At 38.1% G+C, this 22,118-nt stretch overlaps 1 protein-coding gene and 1 non-coding gene across 2 annotated transcripts in view; one reads left to right on the top strand and one right to left on the bottom strand.

The window, feature by feature from the left end:
- Nucleotides 1–22,118, top strand: part of Mcub (mitochondrial calcium uniporter dominant negative subunit beta) — a 129,941-nt gene that overhangs the window by 44,285 nt on the left and 63,538 nt on the right.
- On the bottom strand, nucleotides 7,357–7,427 carry Trnat-agu (transfer RNA threonine (anticodon AGU)). The gene has a single exon. It is a non-coding gene; the product is annotated as a tRNA-Thr (tRNA).

The raw sequence follows: 22,118 nt of genomic DNA, 5'->3' as shown, positions 1-22,118 counted from the left end.
GAAAAATTGAAGGCATTCCCTCTAAAATCTGGAACAAGACAGGGATGCCCTCTCTCACCACTTCTGTTCAACATAGTTCTCGAAACACTGGCCAGAGCAATTAGACAGACGAAAGAAATGAAAGGCATCAAAATAGGAAAAGAAGAACTTAAATTATCACTATTTGCAGATGACATGATTCTATACCTAGCAGACCCAAAAGGGTCTACAAAGAAACTATTAGAGCTAATAAATGAATTCAGCAAAGTGGCAGGATATAAAATCAACACGCATAAATCAAAGGCATTCCTGTATATCAGCGACAAATCCTCTGAAATGGAAATGAGGACAACCAATCCATTCACAATATCTTCAAAAAAAATAAAATACTTGGGAATCAACCTAACAAAAGAGGTGAAAGACTTATACAATGAAAACTACAGAACCCTAAAGAGAGAAATAGAAGATCTTAGAAGATGGAAAAATATACCCTGTTCATGGATAGGCAGAACTAACATCATCAAAATGGCGATATTACCAAAAGTTCTCTATAGGTTTAATGCAATGCCAATCAAAATCCCAACGGCATTTCTTGTAGAAATAGAGAAAGCAATCATGAAATTCATATGGAAAAATAAAAGACCCAGAATAGCAAAAACAATGCTAAGCAGGAAGTGTGAATCAGGCGGTATAGCGATACCAGACTTCAAACTATACTACAGAGCAATAGTAACAAAAACAGCATGGTACTGGTACCAAAACAGGCGGGTGGACCAATGGTACAGAATAGAGGACACAGAAACCAATCCACAAAACTACAACTATCTTATATTTGATAAAGGGTCTAAAAGCATGCAATGGAGGAAGGATAGCATCTTCAACAAATGGTGCTGGGAAAACTGGAAATCCATATGCAACAAAATGAAACTGAATCCCTTTCTCTCGCCATGCACAAAAGTTAATTCAAAATGGATCAAGGAGCTTGATATCAAATCAGAGACGCGCCGTCTGATAGAAGAAAAAGTTGGCTACGATCTACAGTCGGTGGGGTCGGGCTCCAAATTCCTCAATAGGACACCCATAGCACAAAAGTTAATAACTAGAATCAACAAATGGGACTTACTCAAACTAAAAAGTTTTTTCTCAGCAAAAGATACAATAAGAGAGGTAAATAGAGAGCCTACATCCTGGGAACAAATCTTTACTCCTCACACTTCAGATAGAGCCCTAATATCCAGAGTATACAAAGAGCTCAAAAAATTAGACAATAAGAGAACAAACAACCCAATCAACAAATGGGCCATGGACCTGAACAGACACTTCTCAGAGGAGGACATACAGTCAATCAACAAGTACATGAAAAAATGCTCACCATCTGTAGCAGTCAGAGAAATGCAAATCAAAACCACCCTAAGATACCATCTCACTCCAGTTAGATTGGCAGCCATTATGAAGTCAAACAACAACAAGTGCTGGCGAGGATGTGGGGAAAAGGGTACACTTGTACATTGCTGGTGGGACTGCAAATTGGTGCAGCCAATTTGGAAAGCAGTATGGAGATTTCTTGGAAAGCTGGGAATGGAGACACCATTTGACCCAGCTATTCCCCTTCTCGGTCTATTCCCTAAAGACCTAAAAAGAGCATGCTACAGGGACACTGCTACATCGATGTTCATAGCAGCACAATTCACAATAGCAAGACTGTGGAACCAACCTAGATGCCCTTCAATGGATGAATGGATAAAAAAAATGTGGCATTTATACACAATGGAGTATTACTCTGCATTAAAAAATGACAAAATCATAGAATTTACAGGGAAATGGATGGCATTAGAGCAGATTATGCTAAGTGAAGCTAGCCAATCCCTAAAAAACAAATGCCAAATGTCTTCTTTGATATAAGGAGAGTAACTAAGAACAGAGTAGGGTCGAAGAGCATGAGAAGAAGATTAACATTAAACAGGGATGAGAGGTGGGAGGGAAAGGGAGAGAGAAGGGAAAATGCATGGAAATGGAAGGAGACCCTCAGAGTTATACAAAAGTACATACAAGAGGAAGTGAGGGGAAGGGGAAAAATAATACAAGGGGGACAAACGAATGTCAGTAAAGGGGGCAGAGAGAGAAGAGGGGAGGGGAGGGGAGGGGAGGGGAGGGGAGGGGGGATAGTAGAGGATAGGAAAGACAGCAGAATACAACAGACACTAGTATGGCAATATGTAAATCAATGGATGTGTAACTGATGTGATTCTGCAATCTGTATATGGGGTAAAAATGGGAGCTCATAACCCACTTGAATCAAATTGTGAAATATGATATATCAAGAACTATGTAATGTTTTGAACAGCCAACAATAAAAAATTAAAAAAAAAATAAATAAAAAATAAAAATAGATATTTATTTCTCACAGTTCTGGAGACTGGGAAGTCCAAGGGCAATGTGCTGGCCAATTTCATTCTTAGTGAGGACCCTAAAGACCTCTTCTTGGCTTCAGCATGGCTACCTTCTTGTTGTACCATTTCATGGTGAGAGTGAAAGTTCCAGTGTTTCTTCCTCTTCTTTTAATGACATAATCCACCCATTGGGGATCTACCCTATGATCTCATCTAAACCTAATTATATCTCAAAGAGAGACTTCCTAATATAATCACACTGGGAATTAGAGCTTCTGTGTATGAAGGGAGAACACATTTTATCCATAACAGAATATATGAAGGTGATTTCTAGAAAAAGATGGCAGGTTTAACAAAGGCATCACTGTTTCCTTCTTGGAATCCTAACACAAAACAGTGGTACAGAAATAAGAGATATAAGCCCACAAAGATAAAGAGATTGGGGGAAAGAACAGCAGTAGAATATTAGAGTAGAACATGTAAGATATGGAAAATGACAAACCTCAAAATTGTGTGGCCTGGAAAGAGGGAGTGAGGAGGGCCAAACATTGATAACATTGGTCCTTCCCCAGTACATCCCCTCCCAGTGATGAAGTCAATCCCTGGGAAGGAGATATCCATCAAGCCTAAAATGGAAGTCTCTGGGAGGAAGCCAAAGCCTCCATCCTTCCCCAAATAAATCCTTTCCCAGTGACAGTACAGTGGGACCCTGAAGGAAAAGAGATAAGCACTGAATGCTGACCCCCAGACCCTCCATTCTTCCCCAAGTAAAAACATTGCCCAGTAAAAACAAATTTCAAATTCTCACAGCCTATTTCCTGAGTGCCCAAACTGACACCATCCGTCAATAATTAAATCACCTCTCAGTGTAGCATATATAAACACAGGATTCCTCCTTTGGCCAGCAGCTTGTTTTCCATCAGGAGATGCATGACTCCACCACTGAAAGAGGCTTTGCTGATCCATGAAGTTTGCATTCAGCTCAGTCATTTTGTGCTAACAGAAAGCAGAGAGAGACAAATAGTAAGTAACAAGCTCTAATCATTATTGTTTCTTTAATAAAACATATTCAAATTTAGTGGCTTTAAATAAACACACATTTATTATTTTACAGTTTCTGTGGGCTAGGGATTCAGGCATGCTTCAGAGGTTTTCTCAGGCTGAAATCATGGTGTCGACTGGAGCTATAGTCCTCGCAAGGCCTCTAAGTCCTCTATGGTTGTTGGCAGGACTCAGGTCCTCAGAGGGGAATGGGCCTGGGCCTCCTTTCTCTGGCTGTTGACCTGATGTTGCCCTGTGTTTCTTGCCATGTGGTCCTCCCCAACATGGCAGCTCACATCACCAAAGTATATGGGCTGAGACAACAGAGCAAGTCCATCAAAACTCAGTCATTTCTTACCAAACCATGCAAATGACATCACTTTTTCCTTATCCCATTTGTTAGAAGCAAATTATTGGGTCCTGCCCATGCTCAAGGGGAAGGAATACAAGGATGGGGAGAGCCATTCTCTTGTTTTTTAAATTGAAATATTAATTGCAATAATTGCAGATTCATAGGCAGCATATAAGAAACAACACAAATATGTACACTTTGTTCATTTTCCCTGAAGGTAATATTTTGCAAATTGTAGTATAGCATCACAACCAGGATTTTGATATTGACATTGATATAATCCATCAACATTATCAATGTTTTCAAATTTTACTTTTGTGTGTTTACTTCTGTACAGTTTTATCACATGTGTAGGTTCCTGTATCCACTACCACAATCAAGGAGCCTTCATTTAGAGGACCATATTTGAAAGCCATATATAGCAGTCTGCCCAGTGATTCACATCCCTTCAGTGTGCATCCCATTACAGTATCAGCTCAGAGTCCAGCATTGTGTCATCCAAATCTGGTCCAGGCCTTGCATACAGCATCTTGAGTATAGTCCCTTTTCATCTGCAGTCTTGTGCTATCACCAATTATTTATGTCTCTACAGAATTCATATGTTGAAACCCTAATCCTCAATGAGATAGTATTTGGAGATGGAGCCTTTGGGTCATAAGGGTAGAGCCTTTATGATTGAATTAGTGTCCAATAAAAAGAAAGGAGAGCTTTCTCTACCTTTCCCTCTCTGCTCTCTCAGGGCATAGTGAGAGATGGCCATCTGCAAACCTAGAGGAGAGCCCTCATCAAAACCCAACCTCATAGGCACCATGTTGACTTCCCAACCTCCCGAATTGTGAGAAATTTGTATTTATAGGCTACCTTGTCTATAGTATTCTGTTTTAACAGCCCATATTTAGACAGTATGTGAAACTAAAGAGACGAGTGATCTGCCCCCCAACACACCCTCACAAGCTCTAGGTTGTGCTTGTGGTTTTCATCTTGCTTGGTGTGTATCCATCTTCCTTTCCTGCCTGTCTCTCCTGTGGACTTCAGGTCCAGCATCAGACATGAAGATACCAGCCTCATAGAGACTATGTAGCCAGCTCCTACAGTTGCACAAGGCCAGTCCTCTATAATCTTTGTGTGTGTCTCTCTGTCTCTCTAAGTACACACACACACAGTAGTTTGATTCTCTGGTTGAACCCAACTGATACATAGTGTAGAAAGCTAATCCTAGGTATCAGTGAGAAAAGGCAAGAATCGATCAGTTTATACCATTAAACCTTTGGATTCTATAGAATAAATACCTCCAGAAAGATGGAGTGAATTGTAGGTTATCAGTATGAGGACTTGTTGAAAATCTGTTTAAGAAGCTTTTAGAATTCAAACTCTTTACTCTATACTGCTTGACAAGTACCTTCTGTTTAGCTGGATGGAATCCCAATATTTTATTTCTTTGGATTTGGGACATCAGGCACAGCTGATAACTGGCATATTCTGTGGGAAACAGAAGAGAGTGAAGGTTAACTAGTGAAGCTGAGACTTTATTTATCCATGTTGTAGATGCCAGTCCCCAGGTTTTTATCCTCCAAGCAGAATAGGAGGCCTCTTATGGGAATTCAGGCCAACCCAAAAGAAGAGACGTTTTATACAATGCCAGATGTGCTGGCATTGTATAAAATCATGAACAATATGATTGTCGTAGCTATGAATTTATTTGTTAAGTCTCAACAAGTTAAAACAAACAGGTAATTTAAAGGTGATTTTAGGACAAGTACACTCCTTAGATAAAAATAATCTTCCTTTGTTGTGGAAGACTCTTTTCCTTCCAAGGGCATATCTGGGAAGGGTCACCATATATAGTGCTGAGGGAGAGGGGACTCTTAACCAGCAACACCTTCAGTACTAACAGTGCTGGTGACAAGTGAGTGACAGGAGTCATCAGCTGTGCACTATTCCACTTAGGACAAGAAAAGAAAGTACTTCCAACATGATAAGTAGTAGTTCAGAAAACAGGTGACCATAGAGAAGGCATAGGCCAAACCCATAAATCCAGAAAGGACACGGTATGGAAGATGATGAGTGATAGATCTGTAATGCCTTCCAGTTCTCTCTCAACATTTGTGGAGTGGATAAATGCATGAATATTTTAATACTTGTTTTTTTGCTCTTGGTGCATATTTCTTAATTGCATTTTAATTAACTTATTTCCTATAACATAAACAGCTTTGCTTAAATGATAACTACCTCCAGAGGTAGTTATGGAGTATTCTACATGTTATTTTTTCTGCTTTATGTTAGTGAGACCAACTTTTATGTCTATGTTACATGCACTATTCTAATGTATCTGGCTTCTATGGATCTTGAAGGTCTTACAAAGAATTTTTCATACTACTTCACTTCTGGTAGATATTCAGTGCCACTGTATTGTCCATGGCCTGAGCCATATATTATTCAGCAGAATAACCAACTGTGAGGAAATAGCCACGGTAAATCTTGTTACTTCCCCTCTCAGCCAGTCTAGGTTTCCCTTGCTTTGGTTTGGACCCTGTGCTTACCTTAAGCATGTATGACGTAGCCTACCTTGCGGGGCCTTGGGAGAGAGCTGACTTTCTTTTAAAGCACTGAATTTTTGGAAAAGAAGAAAATAAAAATCTCTGACAATTTTGCCACTTAGAAATCTCCATATTGATATTTGATGTTTTTTCTTCTAATCTTTTCACTCTGTACAAGCATGTTCACGTGTACAAATATATTCTTGAAAACATGTACCAAAGTCAAAAGTATAAAATAAATTTTATGTGGATTTGTTTCCTTTTGTGAAAGCAGGAACATTTTATAAAATTGCAAGTGATACCTCACCTTTTAGGTATAATTTATGAATTGCCAGTATTCATGGACTTTAATTTTTTATTTATAACTGAACATATGAATTTTTTATTGGCCAAGGTATAAACATCCAGCTTTGTATTAAATATTCACCACCCTTTGTATCTGTTTCTTTTATTTCAACCATATTTTTGTGATCTCTGCTTTGTAAAACGTGGCATTTTAATTTACCCATCTTCACTTAATTTTATAAAATAATACTAATATGCAAAATAAGTCCTGATTTGCCTCATTTTTGGCTTAGATGCTTAGACCTGAGCTGTGGCTGGCATAGGATCTTAGTATTTATTCCTTAATTTGGTTTTACCTGTGGTAATGTTGGTATTTTGGTAGGAAAATTTTTTCATTCTATTTTGTGCATTGCAGAATGCAGAACATCTCTGGCCTTGTGTACTATGTGTTTGAAGCACGCACCAGTCAATATGACAACCAAAAAAACCTCTCCACATATTTCTACCTGTACCCTGCCTGGGGCAGGAGAGGAGACCATGGCTGCTTTGCTGATGCACTGAAGTATAAATTTCATGGAAAAGTAGGTTAGAAGTGAAAGTGTATAATTATGAAAGCACTTTTTTTTAAGAGTAAGAATTGAAAGATTACCTGTTTGTATTTTTACACAATTACTATAATACTGTATACAGTTTGTGGTCTAAATTCTATAAAGTATCATTATCATGAATCTTTCCTCATATCATTAATATTTTCTTGAAGACAACTTTTTTGTGTGTGGTGCTGGGAATTGAACCCAGAACCTCATACATACTAGGCAAGTGCTCTACCACTGAGCTACATCCAAAGATCTTTGAAAATAATATTAATGAATGCATAAAGTCATTTTATAGATTCATAATTTATTTAACCCCTTCACTATTATGGACAGTTGGAATTGCTTCCAGTTTTTTGCTGTCATAAGTAATGTTGCAGTTAACCTCTTTGTAGAGGTATAATCTAATCAAGTATTTATTAGGCCCACAATAAGGAATATACAAAGATTTTATTTTTTTCTAGTTTTGATCTATTGTTACACCTAGATTAGTTAAAGATGCTCTCAAAATGAATGGGGAAGATCAGAATAAGAATAACTTGTTGTTTCTTGGAAAAGCCTGGGAGGTTTTTGTTTCCACATGTAATTTCTTGGCATTTTATGAACAGCAGATGCCTTTAGTCCTCGCATGCTGCCCACTTCTTTGTTTTTTGGTTTTTTTAGAGCTTTGTGCTTATACATAGCAGTTGGGTTCATCATGATAAACTTACACATGCATGGAAATCAATTTCAGTTCACAATTCTCCCTTTGCCCTCCTCCTTCCTCTAAACTGCTAGACTCCCTTTTACTCGTCGATTCCTGCTTCCCACTTCTGATTTCAGTTGTCGCTGTGATGATGGAGTTTCTTGTAAATCCAGGCTCACCTTCCATTGTTGGTGTTCCAGCAAACTCATACTACGCCCAGCCTTTCTCCACCAGCATCCTCCACAGTACAGAGGACTGCGAGTTTGCCGAGCCCCTGCAGCAAATGCAGCCTGGAAGGAATATGAGTTCAAGTCTGTTCTTCCTTGCTCCACTGGCCACCCCAGCTTCCCCTGCAGAGGCGGGCATGTCTCAACTGGCTGAACAAACCTCCAGCCTCCTGTCTTTCAGAGGGACAAACTCTGGGAGATAAGTCTCAAAGTTTCACATAGGTACTGGTAGAATTAGTCTCCTTTTTCCATGGCAGTGACCTCAGGAATGCTCTTCTGTTGGCTTTTTTTTCATTCCCTGTCTTGTGCCACCTATTCTTTCCCTGCTTCATAGGATCACCTTCCAAATAAATTACATTCAGATTCTCATCTTCGGCTCTGCTTTTGGAAATCCAAACTAAGAGTCATGTAATAATCGTGATTTTTTTTTCTTTTTTTACTATGCTTCTTCTTAAATTTATGTGACTTACCTTTACTTCAGTGGTGAATGAGAAAACAGTCTGGTAACAAATTATAATCACCCATACAAGTAAAGAACATTTATCATAACACATTTTCTTTATGACGCTTTGTAATTAACAAAGCCTTTTTTTTCTTTGAGAATTCTTAACAGTGTAGGTGATTTTTTTTCTTTGTTTTTACATGAATATTAATAAGCTGAATTGGTTGGAAAGGAAGAATGGATGAAGAGAAAGATGAAGAGATTATAGTGTATTTGGGTCCATAAACTGTTCTCAGTTATACTGTTGCTTAGAGTCTAAGTGATACAAAAAGTTTATATTACTCGTTCTCCAGATTATCCTACAAACTTGAGAAGAGTTAGTGATTGCCCTAGTTATTTTTAATATATATGCTACAAGATAACCGAAACAAAGGCTGTGTAGAACTTGGAAATGCTTAGAAGAAAAAGCACATGAATTTAAGTTGACAGTGTTGAATTATAATACCCTGAGAGAAAAGGAACATAATGTTCAACCGTGGCTGCACACAGAAGAAATAAAGCCAATTTTATCCCTCAAGATTTCACACTGTAATAAAATAAGGGGCAGAGTACATTAAATAGAGCATTATCATTCTGCACTTGTTTCTGCGTAATGTCTTGTCACAAAATTGTAATGTCACAAGCAGAGTTATTACCCAGCAATAGTTAAATCCCAAAAAAGTGATTTTAGTGCACTCAGCCCTCTGTAATTGATCCATAGAAAACATAAATATAAAATAACATGTGGATTTTATGACACTATTAATATGTGTTTCTCATTTACAAAAGCTTGTATGCTTATTGAAAAAAAAAACCATAAAATTACAACAGTTTTATAAAGTAAAAGACGTCTTTTCTCAATATTCCCCCTTCCCTTCCCGCACCCTGTTGTAACCAGTAATATATGTTTTTGTTTTAGACAAACAAAAAATTTTAATATAAAAGCTGATATTTCTGAAATTTGGGATAAAATATAAAATTTGTTGGCAAAGAGTTTTAAGTGGATGGGAACTAAAAGTATAAAGCCTACTGAAAATGATTCTTAGGAACTTTGGGATTTTGAAAAGTGTTCTGTGACTCCAAGGATATTTTACTTCTAGTAGAAATGCTAGTATGATTTAAAATTGATTATCTGAGTCATTTAAAAAATGAATTAGATTATAATTTTGATGAAATGTGCTCACTTCTAGACTGAACCATGTTCTTGCCTCTCAGGGACCCCCATTTCACCCTGTGCTTAATTCTCACCATATGTCTCTATACACTCACTGGTCTCAGGGCGTAGGGCCTATGTTGTGTCTACCAGCACATTTCCAGGGTCTGGTACATCCTACAGCAAATATAGTAAGTGCTCAATAAATGGTGTGGGGAGGAAGGGAAGGAGGATGCAGGGTGAGATAAGGCCTGTCATCACTCTGAGGAATTCAATTTTTCCACTTGGGAATAGTCAATAAAATCTTCAGGATCTCTGAATCATATCCTTGATGCTCCTCCCAGAATGCATTGGTCCTTGGTACTAAAGCTCACTGGGGATTGAGTTTTAACCTTTTCTTATTGTTCTTTCAGTTACAAAGAGTGCCCTGGCTTAGGGTTTCTATTTCTGAGGTAACACCCCAAAAGCAATTTAGATTCTGAAAGTGTGACATTATAGTGGTCCCCCCCCACATCTGAGGTTCTACTTTCCATAGTTTCAGTTAAATGCAGTCAACTGTCATCCAAAAATATTAAAGGGAAAAATCCAGAAATGAGCAATTCATAAGTTTTAAGTTGTGTGCTCTTCTGAGTAGCATTATTTCCTTCTTGATCAATTTTACAATTCTCACCCATCCAAAATTTTTTATAGAAATTCTTACCAAAAAGTGAAATTTGAAGGTTTTTATAACAAAATTTATAAGAAAAATTCTTATTTTCTTCCTTAATAATTATAACTGACTTACTTTTAAGAATAGTATAAATGGCTTCAGAGAAGATATTTAGTAGATTTAATATTTAAATATTTAACATTCAGAAATTCTGGCTTTGGTACATAGATGGTATCATCTCTGTTGCTACACAAATGAGTAGTTCTGGTGAATATCCAAAGTTATGAAAAGTCTTTGGATAAAAGGCTTTAAACAAAGGCAGGATGGCCTGGTGACTTTCATGTCACACTGAGCTGGGTGTAACTTGGACCCCAGACATGGGCCCTGCAAGCTACTTATCCTTCAGAGCATTATTGGTGAACTAGCATGAAAAGCATCTACCTCATGAGGTCTACTGGATAATTAAATCATGTAACAGGGGAAGTGCTGCTGCAAAGATCTTCAGTACTAGTGTTTACGGTTCATGCAACATACATATTTATATTTTCCTGTACCTCTCCCATATTAAAATTCACTTTGTTGCATCTTAAACCAGAAATCTACTGTTAGGACACCAAAGTAACTTTTATTTTATTTTTTCTTTTTAATTTATTTTTTTTTATTGGTTGTTCAAAACATTATAAAGCTATTGACATATCATATTTCATACAATAGATTCAAGTTGGTTATGAACTCCCAATTTTACCCCAAATACAGATTGCAGAATCACATCGGTTACACATCCACATTTTTACATAATGCCCTATTAGTAACTGTTGTATTCTGCTACCTTTCCTATCCTCTACCATCCCCCCTCCCTCCCCTCCCATCTTCTCTCACTACCCCATCTACTGTAATTCATTTCTCTCCTTGTTTATTTTCCCATTCCCCTCACAACCTCTTATATGTAATTTTGTATAACAATGAGGGTCTCCCTCCATTACCATGCAATTTCCCTTTCTCTCCCTTTCCATCCCACCTCATGTATCTGTTTAATGTTAATCTTTTCTTCCTGCTATTCCTCCCTGCTCTGTTCTTAGCTGCTCTCATTATATCAAAGAAGACATTTGGTATTTGTTTTTTAGGGATTGGCTAGCTTCACTAAGCATGATCTGCTCTAGTGCCATCCATTTCCCTGCAAATTCTATGATTTTGTCATTTTTTAGTGCTGCGTAGTACTCCATGGTGTATAAATGCCACATTTTTTTTATCCATTCATCTATTGAAGGGCATCTGGGTTGGTTCCACAGTCTAGCAATTGTGAATTGTGCTGCTATGAACATCGATGTAGCAGTATCCCTGTAGTACGCTCTTTTAAGGTCTTCAGGGAATAGTCCAAGAAGGGCAATAGCTGGGTCAAATGGTGGTTCCATTCCCAGCTTTCCCAGGAATCTCCATACTGCTTTCCAGATTGGCCGCACCAGTTTGCAGTCCCACCAGCAATGTACAAGAGTACCCTTTTCCCCACATCCTCTCCAGCACTTGTTGTTTGACTTCCTAATGGCTGCCAATCTTACTGGAGTAAGATGGTATCTTAGGGTGGTTTTGATTTGCATTTCTCTGACTGCTAGAGATGGTGAGCCAGAATAGCAAAAGCAATTCTAAGCAGGAAGTGCGAATCAGGCGGTATAGCGATACCAGACTTAAAACTATATTACAGAGCAATAGTAACAAAAACAGCATGGTACTGGTACCAAAACAGGAGGGTGGACCAATGGTACAGAATAGAGGACACAGAGACTAATCCACAAAGCTACAACTATCTTATATTTGATAAAGGAGCTAAAAGCATGCAATGGAGGGAGGATAGCATCTTCAACAAATGGTGCTGGGAAAACTGGAAATCCATATGCAACAAAATGAAACTGAATCCCCTCCTCTCGCCATGTACAAAAGTTAACTCAAAATGGATCAAGGACCTAGATATCAAATCAGAGACTCTGCGTCTGATAGAAGAAAAAGTTGGCGCCGATCTACATATTGTAGGGTCGGGCTCCAAATTCCTTAATAGGACACCCATAGCACAAAAGTTGATAACAATAATCAACAAATGGGACTTACTTAAACTGAAAAGTTTTCTCTCAGCAAGAGAAACAATAAAAGAGGTAAATAGGGAGCCTACATCATGGGAACAAATTTTTACTCCTCACACTTCAGATAGAGCCCTAATATCCAGAGTATACAAAGAACTCAAAAAATTAAACAATAAGAAAACAAATAACCCAATCAACAAATGGGCCAAAGACCTGAACAGACACTTCTCCGAGGAGGACATACAATCAATCAACAAGTACATGAAAAAATGCTCACCAAAGTAACTTTTAGAAGAAAAAGTAGAATGCCCATCTTCTGGAAGGACAGGAACCAAAGTAGCAGGGATTCCTGTGTCTCTCTGGGATAACAGTATAAGATGATTCAGTGACCCTGGTCACTCCTTATTTCTTCAAGTTTTCAAATTGCTGGGAGAATTTGGCCCAGTTTGGGTCAGTCATCCTGGGCCATCTGAAAAGGCAGGCAGAGAGAGGGGCTATTGAGAAATCACTTGTAGACAACACTGCTGCCCAATTTCCATCTTCTTTGTATAACATTGAAGTATTTTGGGAATATGTTTTTATTTTAACTTATAAAACTTTGGCTCTCAAAGGTAGAAAGCAAAAACTTGGATTTATTTGTTCACTCATTTATTCATTCAGCAAATATGCATATTTAATGTGTGCCACAGTCTGGCTGGGCACAATTCACGAGCCACTTATCAAGCAGAAACAAACTTTGTTTTTAGAACACACATGCCGCACCACACGAGCTCTTCAGGAATTCCCTCAGAGCCCAACTGCCACCTCAGGCACTCCCTGCAAGCACCTCCCCCAATCTCTTCCTGCTCTTGAGGCCGATTGGCTGGGTTGCGTGGGCGGAGCCAAAAGAGTCCCCCAATGAGCAGCTCTGTGTTCTGAAAGGGCGGGGAAACAGCCCAATGAGCATCACTGCAGAGGAGCCAATCAGCTGGTTGCTGGGGCCGCGGTGAGCCAATCAGCTGGAAGTTTGCTGGGGCCGCTTTGGCTGTGGCTCTCAACATCTCCCCCTCTCTGTTTAATTAAACAACAAGCATGTGGCTTAGGGACCGTGCCTGTCTTAGATTTTCCAATACTACATATGGTCCTTACCCATCATCATCATCGGATGAGCCTCCTGTCTTAGGTTGGTACCATTGCAATTGGATCTTACCCGTCATTGACTACCGGTCCAGCATAGAGCCAACCTGTAGATAGGCCTTTGTACCAGTGGGGGTGTGAGGTTCTCTGCCTCACCTCTGTTGGCTCCCAAATTTTAGCTGAACGACCATCACAACCAGAAGGGAGGAGGATACATCAAGCCAATTGACGGCTCATTTTGGAAAAATTGTACCACCGATGACACCATCAGCAAAAATACCCCGGCAGTACCACAAGTCGCTGCACCAACAGATAGTTCATAATGCATACAAGTGATACATAGTCGATGCAAGTTCTGCAAGCAGTTCAGTGATAGCTATTGCAGAAGCTGTAGTTTGGTTTTATCTTTGTCTTCACCCGCACTGGGATGAAGATAGGAATTCTGGCAATAATGGCTAAAGAAAAAATTATATAACATTCCAGCAGGCACTAAAAGAAAACAATTTTCTGGACAATTTACATTATCCTGAACAGAATTATTAAATATAATGAAAAGGAAAGCTGAAAGTAAACAAACAGATCTGTTAACCTCCTTTTTTGTTCACATATTAAAACAATCCTCAACAGCTGTTTACCCAATTTAAATTAAACCATTTAAATCATGTGAATAAGAAAAAAAAATACTTGGATCCATTTTTTCATGAGCGCTCGTCATATATGATATATGGACATACGCAAATACAAACATACAACACAAAACACAAGTGTGCACACATAATATAATACATACAACATATAACATAATAGTAAAGGCCTTAAAACTTTTTACAGGTGAAATCTCCATTGCAATGTTTAAAAACTCCATAGTCAAAAAATAGAATTGATCAGCAAAACATTAACCTAGGTCTGTATGAGCTCAAAAAACAAAATAGAACTTCATGATGTGAGAAAGGGCAATAATAAAATAGATATTGAAAAAAAAATCCTGGTTTCATTAGCCTCCAGGTGTGGGAGAACCACTGTCGCAGAGTTCTGGATATCAGTTGTTATGGATTTGAACCAAATCATCTTCTTTTTGGTCTGTAGAAATCGCTTTAGTTAATCTCTCTGGAATCCAAAAATTGGCTGCTGTTCTCCCTGTGGAAACACACAAACAGACCACCGACTCCAGACAATCACTGGGTCAGGACCTTAGTTAATCTCTCTGGAATCCAAATCGGCTCCTGTTCTCCCTGTGGAAACACACAAACAGACCCCTGACGCCAATCACTGGGTCAGGAACTTTCCATTGTCCTGTTAGAATATCCTTCCAAAGTACTTTGGGCTTATGTACATTTTTTGGGCACATATGCCTTTCCGCAGCACTAAGCCCTGATGAATCCAAATTTTAAAAGTTTAGAGTAAAAAGGGTTATTTTAAGTTTATCTTTGGGGGATATATACCCCTTTCCAATTCCCTCTTTTTGCTTTAATAAGTACATTTTGATAGTTTGATGAGCTCTTTCAACTATGCCTTGTCCCTGTGGATTGTATGGGATTCCTGTTATATGAGTAATGCCAAATGATGAGCAAAATTGTTTAAAAGAGGTAGATGTATAACCAGGACCATTATCTGTTTTTAACTGTTTAGGAATGCCCACAGTGGCAAAATTTTGTAAGCAATGAGCTATAATATCTTTAGTTTTTTCCTCCGGCATGAAGGGAGCCCATCAAAACTCCGGAAGAAGTATCAACTGTAACGTGCAAATATTTTAATTTTCCAAATTCTGGCAAGTGTGTGACATCCATCTGCCAAATATGGTTAGGTATCAGTCCTCTAGGATTGACTCCAAGATTAACTTGTGGTAAAAAGGTCACACAATTTTGACATTGTTTTATTATTTGTCTAGCTTGTTCCTTAGTTATTTTAAAATGCTTTTGTAAAGTATTAGCATTGACATGGAATTTTTTATGAAAATTTGTAGCTTCTTCTAGTGTAGAGAAAATATGTATGTCATGTGTAGTTTTATCTGCTAAATCATTGCCCAAACTAAGGGCTCCAGGCAATCCTGTATGTGCCCTGATATGTCCTATAAAGAATGGATCTTTTCTGTCCCAGATTAGACTTTGTATAGTGGAAAACAAAGAGAGGAAGGGGAAATCCTACCGGCATCTTCAAGGGATACTATAGCATTAACTATATACTGACTATCAGAAAATAAATTAAATACAGAATCTTTAAACATCACAAAAGCTTGTAATACTGCATTAAGTTCTACCTTTTGAGCTGATTGTTTGGGTACTAAAAATGTAAAAATTTGATCAGGTGTAACTAGTGCTGCTGTACCATTATTTGACCCATCAGTGAATATATTTGGAGCATTCATGATGGGTGTTTTTATTGTCATTTTTGGAAAAATTACAGGATGCAATGACCAAAAAGATAACAAAGGATTAGATGGTAAGTGGTTATCAAATGAAACATTAGATTTGCACATGATTATTGCCCAAGTATTTAACTCATTAGCTAACTCATCAATTTGATCCATTGTATATGGAGTAGTAATTTTATGGGGAAAAATTCCAAACACTCCCTTTGCTGCTTTTATTCCTTTGAGTATTAATTGTCCTACAGCCTCAGGATACGTAGTAAGAATAGTGTTAGGAGAATAAGATAAATGTATCCATAATAATGGACCTTCTTGCCAAAATACTCCTGTAGGAATATTTTTTGTTGGTAGTACAATAAATAATAAAGGCAAACTTATATCAATTCTATCCAAATGCGTATTTTCCATATATGTTTCAATGATTTTTAATGTCTTTCTTGCTTTAGGCGTTAACATTTGGGGTAAATTTGGATCTGATGGACCTTTTAGGATATCAAATAAAGGTCCCAACTCTCCTGTTGGTATGCCTAGATAAGGCTTTATCCAATTTATATCTCCTAATAACTTTTGAAAGTCGTTAAGTGATTTGAGTTGATCTACTTGTATTTGAATTTTTGGTGGACGGACCATGGTTGAGGATAATAGAACTCCTAAATAATTAATTGGAAAATTTAATTGTACTTTATCTATTGCTATCTCTAGATTATAATTTTTTAATAAGTTTGTAAGTGTGGCATAACATTCTAGCAATGTGTTTTTATCTTTGTGTGCTAATAATACATCATCCATATAGTGAAATATTCGTAGTTCAGGATTTTGATTTCTAAGTGGCTGGATTACTTTGTTAACATAAATTTGACACATAGTTGGGCTGTTAGCCATCCTTTGAGGGAGTACTTTCTGTTCATACCTCTGATTAGGACCTTCGTGATTCAGTGCAGGGATAGTAAATGCAAAACGTGGACTATCCTCAGGATGAATTGGAATTTAAAAATAAATCTATATTAATATTAATCTATAACTAAAACATACCAGGTTTTTGGCAAAGCAGACAATTGGGGAATCCCCAATTGAGCAGGTCCCATAATAACCATCTCATTATTAATGGCTCTTAAATCTTGCAATAATCTCCATTTACCAGATTTCTTTTTAATGACAAAAATGGGAGTATTATGGGGAGATACGGAAGGTTGTATATGTCCCTCCACTAATTGTTGTTTGACCAGATCATGGGCTGCTTGTATCCTTTCTTTAGTCAGGGGCCATTCGGAACCCATACTGGTCTTTCTGATTTCCAAGTAATTTTTATTGTCTCAGTGATCCCTCCTGAAAACCCAATCCCTGTCTATCGGTTCCTTGATCTATTTGTATTGGTGCTGCTATACCTTGTTCTTGTTCTCCTAATCTTTTTCCTAAAGATTATCTAGCCATAATAGTGGGCACATTTGAATTGATGTTATTTGTTAATGTTAGTCCTAATTATCTAGGACATCTCATCCCCATAAATTTATAGGAAGATGATACAATACATATGGCTGTATAGTTCCCTTACATCCTTCAGGATCCTTCCAATCTAATACCATTGCACTTCTATGGGGATTAGTTGCCACTCGTAGGCCTTGAAGCGTTTGAGTGGCTTGTTGTAACGGCCAATGTTTTGGCCATTCTTTTTTTTTTTTTTTTTTTTTTTTTTTTTGCTTCTGCTTTCTTTCTTTCTTTTTTTTGAGAGAGAGAGAGAATTTTTTAATATTTACTTTTTAGTTTTTGGCGGACACAACATCTTTGTTTGTATGTGGTGCTGAGGATCGAACCCGGGCTGCACGCATGCCAGGCGAGTGCGCTACCGCTTGAGCCATATCCCCAGCCCCATATTTTGGCCATTCTTGATGAGAGATGATGCTAAGGTCTGCACCTGTATCCAGTAGTCCATTAAATTCATGTCCTTGAATATTTAGTTTTAGCATGGGGCGAGAATCTAAATTTAAAGAAAGCATAGCCCAATCTACACCTGTGGAGCCTAATCCCCTGGAACCTCTTTCTACAGTACGACTGGAAATTTATCATGTAGGCTGGGTATTATTAATAACTGTGTGGTTCTATCTCCTGGTGAAATTATTGATATACCCTTTGGAGAAATGGCTATAATTTTTATTTCACCTTCATAATCGGGATCAATTACCCCAGGACTTATCATATGTCCTTTTAGAGTAGAAGAACTGCATCCCAATAATAAGCCTACTGTTCCTTGGGGAAGAGGCCCTTTTACCCCTGTGGGAATGATTTGAACTCCTATCTCTGGAGTTAGTACTGTTCTGGCGGAGGCGCAGATGTCCAATCCTGTACTTCCTCTGGTTTGTCTAGTGAGGGATCTAATGGATAATGTGTCCTGGGCACTACCCTGATGGTGTTGCTGGGTTCCTCCAGTGCCCCGTATATTTGTGGTGGTGGGCCCTGGAGCATTGAGCCCCCCTGTCCGTTTTTTGGCAATGGAGCCTGATGCCTTTCTCCACGATATCGTGGGTAAACACCTGGTCCTTGTATGTTTTTTGATAATGGAGTACCCTCTATAGTGGTTTGAGAATGGCATTCATTAGCCCAATGTCTTCCTCTACGGCATCGTGGGCAAATACCCGGTATTCTACCCCTTTGATACCTAGTATTGTTAAACCCTCCTTCTATGGGGTAAATTCTTTTAAAATGTCCTGTTTGTTCACAATTGCAGCATGTTTTTGGCCTGGCATCTAAAGCCTGTTAATGTCTCTACATAATTTAATATATGTGTTTAAATCTTCATGTTTCCATGGTCTAATGACCTCTCTGCACCAACGATTTGCTTGCTCATAAGCCAGTTGTTTTATTAATGGCATTGCTTGTTCTGTATCCCCAAAAACTCTGGTAGCTGTTTGAATAAGCCTATCTACAAATTCAGTGTTAGGTTCATTAGCTCCTTGTATTACCTTAGATAATTGACCTTGTAAACCTCCATGTCCTTGTAAAGTCTTCCATACCCTAACCGCATCTACAGCAATTTGTGAGTATATGGCAGGATCATATGCAATTTGTTGCTGCTGACCCTCATAAGGTCCCTTTCCTAACAACATATCTAGATTTCTCTGAGGATAACCAGCTGCTGCATTTTGCCTAGCTGTCTCCATGCAAAATTCCTCATTGGCAACCTTCCATAACAGGTATTGTCCTCCATTTAGCACAGCTTTACACATACTAGTCAAATCTGCTGGCATCATGCTCAAATTGGTAATGGATTCGACCATGTTTACAGTGAAGAGTTCTTGAGGACCATAGGTTGTTACAGCCTCTTTTAGCTGCTTCACTGTTTTGAAATCTAAAACATGGTGAATTCGCTGCCCTTCTGCCTGCTCAAATACGGGGCATGCCAATCTTTGAGGTCCTGTCTCAGGATCCCATCTATCCGCATATCGAGGCAGAGCTGTTGGTTGGACACTTACGCCCTCTGGTGATAGTACAGTGTTAGTAGCAGCCTGCTGTTGTAACTTTTTCCCTGATAGTCCTTCCTCCTTTAAATTTTCTTCCTCTGTCTGACTAGCTCGAGAGACCTTCTCTTTTGCTTGATCTAACATGTTTTCTACCATAGTCTGAACCTCTAATAATTTACTTAACACTCTTTCGGTTTGTTTTTTTTTACTAATTTCTAATCTACTATAAAGATAACGCAACCCAACAAGATAACACAAAACAAAACCGAAACAGAATGAAACAAAAACAGAACAAAAAATCATTGTATCAATTTTCCTATTTTATTGAAATGTATTTTCATGGTCTATCTTTATCTCTTCCTAGGGCCGAAGAATTTCAAACCCTGAGCCAACCACTTTCCCCAGTATGCCTGGAAAAGTTCTAGGGACAGGCAACTTGAAATAAAAACAAAATAAATCAAAACAAGAACAGATTGTTTTTTAAAATGGTCACCCATTCTCTCGCTCTTCCTCAGGGGTGAGCAATTTCACTTACTGCCAAGCTTCAGGTGTTCCCTGTCCGGGCCACCAAATGCCACAGTCTGGCTGGGCACAATCTACAAGCCACTTATCAAGCAGAAACGAACTTTATTTTTAGAACACACAAGCAGCACCACATGAGCTCTTCAGGAATTCCCTCAGAGACCAACTGCCACCTCAGGCACTCCCTGTGAACACCTCCCCCAATCTCTTCCCGCTCTTGAGGCCGATTGGCTGGGTCACGTGGGCGGAGCCAAAAGAGTCCCCCAATGAGCAGCTCCATGTTCTGAAAGGGCGGGGAAACAGCCCAATGAGCATCACCGCAGAGGAGCCAATCAGCTGGTTGCTGGGGCCGCGGTGAGCCAATCAGCTAGAAGTTTGCTGGGGCTGCTTCGGTTGTGGCTCTCAACAAATGTGTTGTGTGTGCGTGCACTTTGTGCTGGAGATTGAACCCAGGGCCTTGCAAATGCTAGGTAAACATTCCGCCACTAAGCTACATACCCAGCAAAATTTTCAAACAATTTGAAATAATCATATGGAATACATAAGTGAAAGGCTCTGAAATAGAAAGGAATAGCAGATAGTAAATTTCTGTGGAAAAGTGCTTGTACAACTGGCCCTCTGTATCCTTGGGTTCTGCATCTGGAGTCCAACTATGGATTGAAAACATTTGAAAAAACACTGTATCTATAATGATATATTATACAGACTTATTCCCTCAATACAACAGCTATTTACATAGCATTTATATTGTACTAGATGTTATAAGTAATCCAGAGATGATTCAGATATGTGGAAGAATATGTGGAGGTTATGTTCAATTACTACATCATTTTATACAATAGGAGGGACTTAACAGCCTCACATTTTGGTGTCTACAAGGGGTCCTGGAACCAGTCCTCTATTGATACACAGGGATGACTGTACCATACTTAGCTGCTATCATTAAATGGTAAACCCCCATTTTGTTATTTCTAATATAAACTTCGACCTTAATACTTGATATTTTCTTAAATTATAGCTGTACTGTGTGACATTGTTACTTACCAGTTTTGTAGTTAGTTATCAGTTCAGCTTTTCAGACTTAATTATACTCTTAAAGTGGTGTCTGAATGCTTTGCCTAACTCATTTTCATTTGTAAGCTAAAATAAAGTGTGGATACTATTGTCTACACCAGTTGAAAGTTAAAAAAAAACTTGGTTTTAATACAGTTAGTGGAAATTTGCAGAAGTATTAGATGTTTGATTTTTAATTATTTGTGTTTCCAAGGAGAATTCTATTTTAAGGAATTTGCAGAATGGTACTGAACAAGATGAAGTGCATTTGCTGCATCTTATTAAGATTAAAACAGGCTGTTTTTTTTTTTTTCTTCTACCACAAAATAAATTTTGAGGATATTTGTGAAACATTGAGGGTTGAGTGGAAAAAAGAAGGAAGAACTGTGGAAATTGATGTTTAAAAAAAAAAAAACTAATGTTAAGTGTTGTAGTAAAAGATGAATGTTTCCATTATGTGCTTTTGCTAGAGAAAGTAATTTTTAAAATAACATTAATGTAGCTCAAGACTACGTTTTCAATTCTAATCTAGCCATTATTTCTAAATTTAGTTTTTTGATATTTAAAACAATTTTTCTAAATGACCAAGTTTATCTCCAGTCTTAATTCTTTTAAGTTATTCTGTAACAGAAGATAACAGTGTTTACTGGCATATGTCCAGAAGCATTTTGGAAAGAATGATAAAAGAAGTAGTTTAATATTTTTGTTATCAAGGAAGAATTAAATAACCTCAATTATTTGAGAATGAGATGACAGACTGCATGATTTAGGAGAATTTAAAGAATCCAGGCTTTACTTCTCACATGGAATCTACCAAGCAGTTCAGGAAACAAATGACTTTCTCTATGTGTTTTCATAGCACTTTTTCAAAATCTTATTAAGAGTAACTGTCACTTCATATTGTAGATATTTAATAGTCATTCGTTCACTTAACAGAAACTTTCATGAGTATCCACCATGTGCCAGGTGTGGTCCTGGGCACTGGAGGTAAGTGGCAAACACAGGAGACAAAATCTCTGCTCTCTTGAAGCTTTAGTGAGGAGAGCCCAATAAAAAAGGGAAAGGATCTATTTAATTTTAGATTGAGATAAGAAGTAGGAAAACGTGAAAACAGGGGCAGGAAGAGCACTGGCTGGGGTAGTCAGGAAAGACCCTTTTGA

Source organism: Marmota flaviventris, chromosome 7, assembly GCF_047511675.1.
Source record: "Marmota flaviventris isolate mMarFla1 chromosome 7, mMarFla1.hap1, whole genome shotgun sequence".
In the NCBI taxonomy this organism is placed as follows: Eukaryota; Metazoa; Chordata; class Mammalia; order Rodentia; family Sciuridae; genus Marmota; species Marmota flaviventris.
The sequence above is the reverse complement of the archived record's forward strand: the minus strand, read 5'-3'. Positions and strand labels throughout refer to the sequence as shown.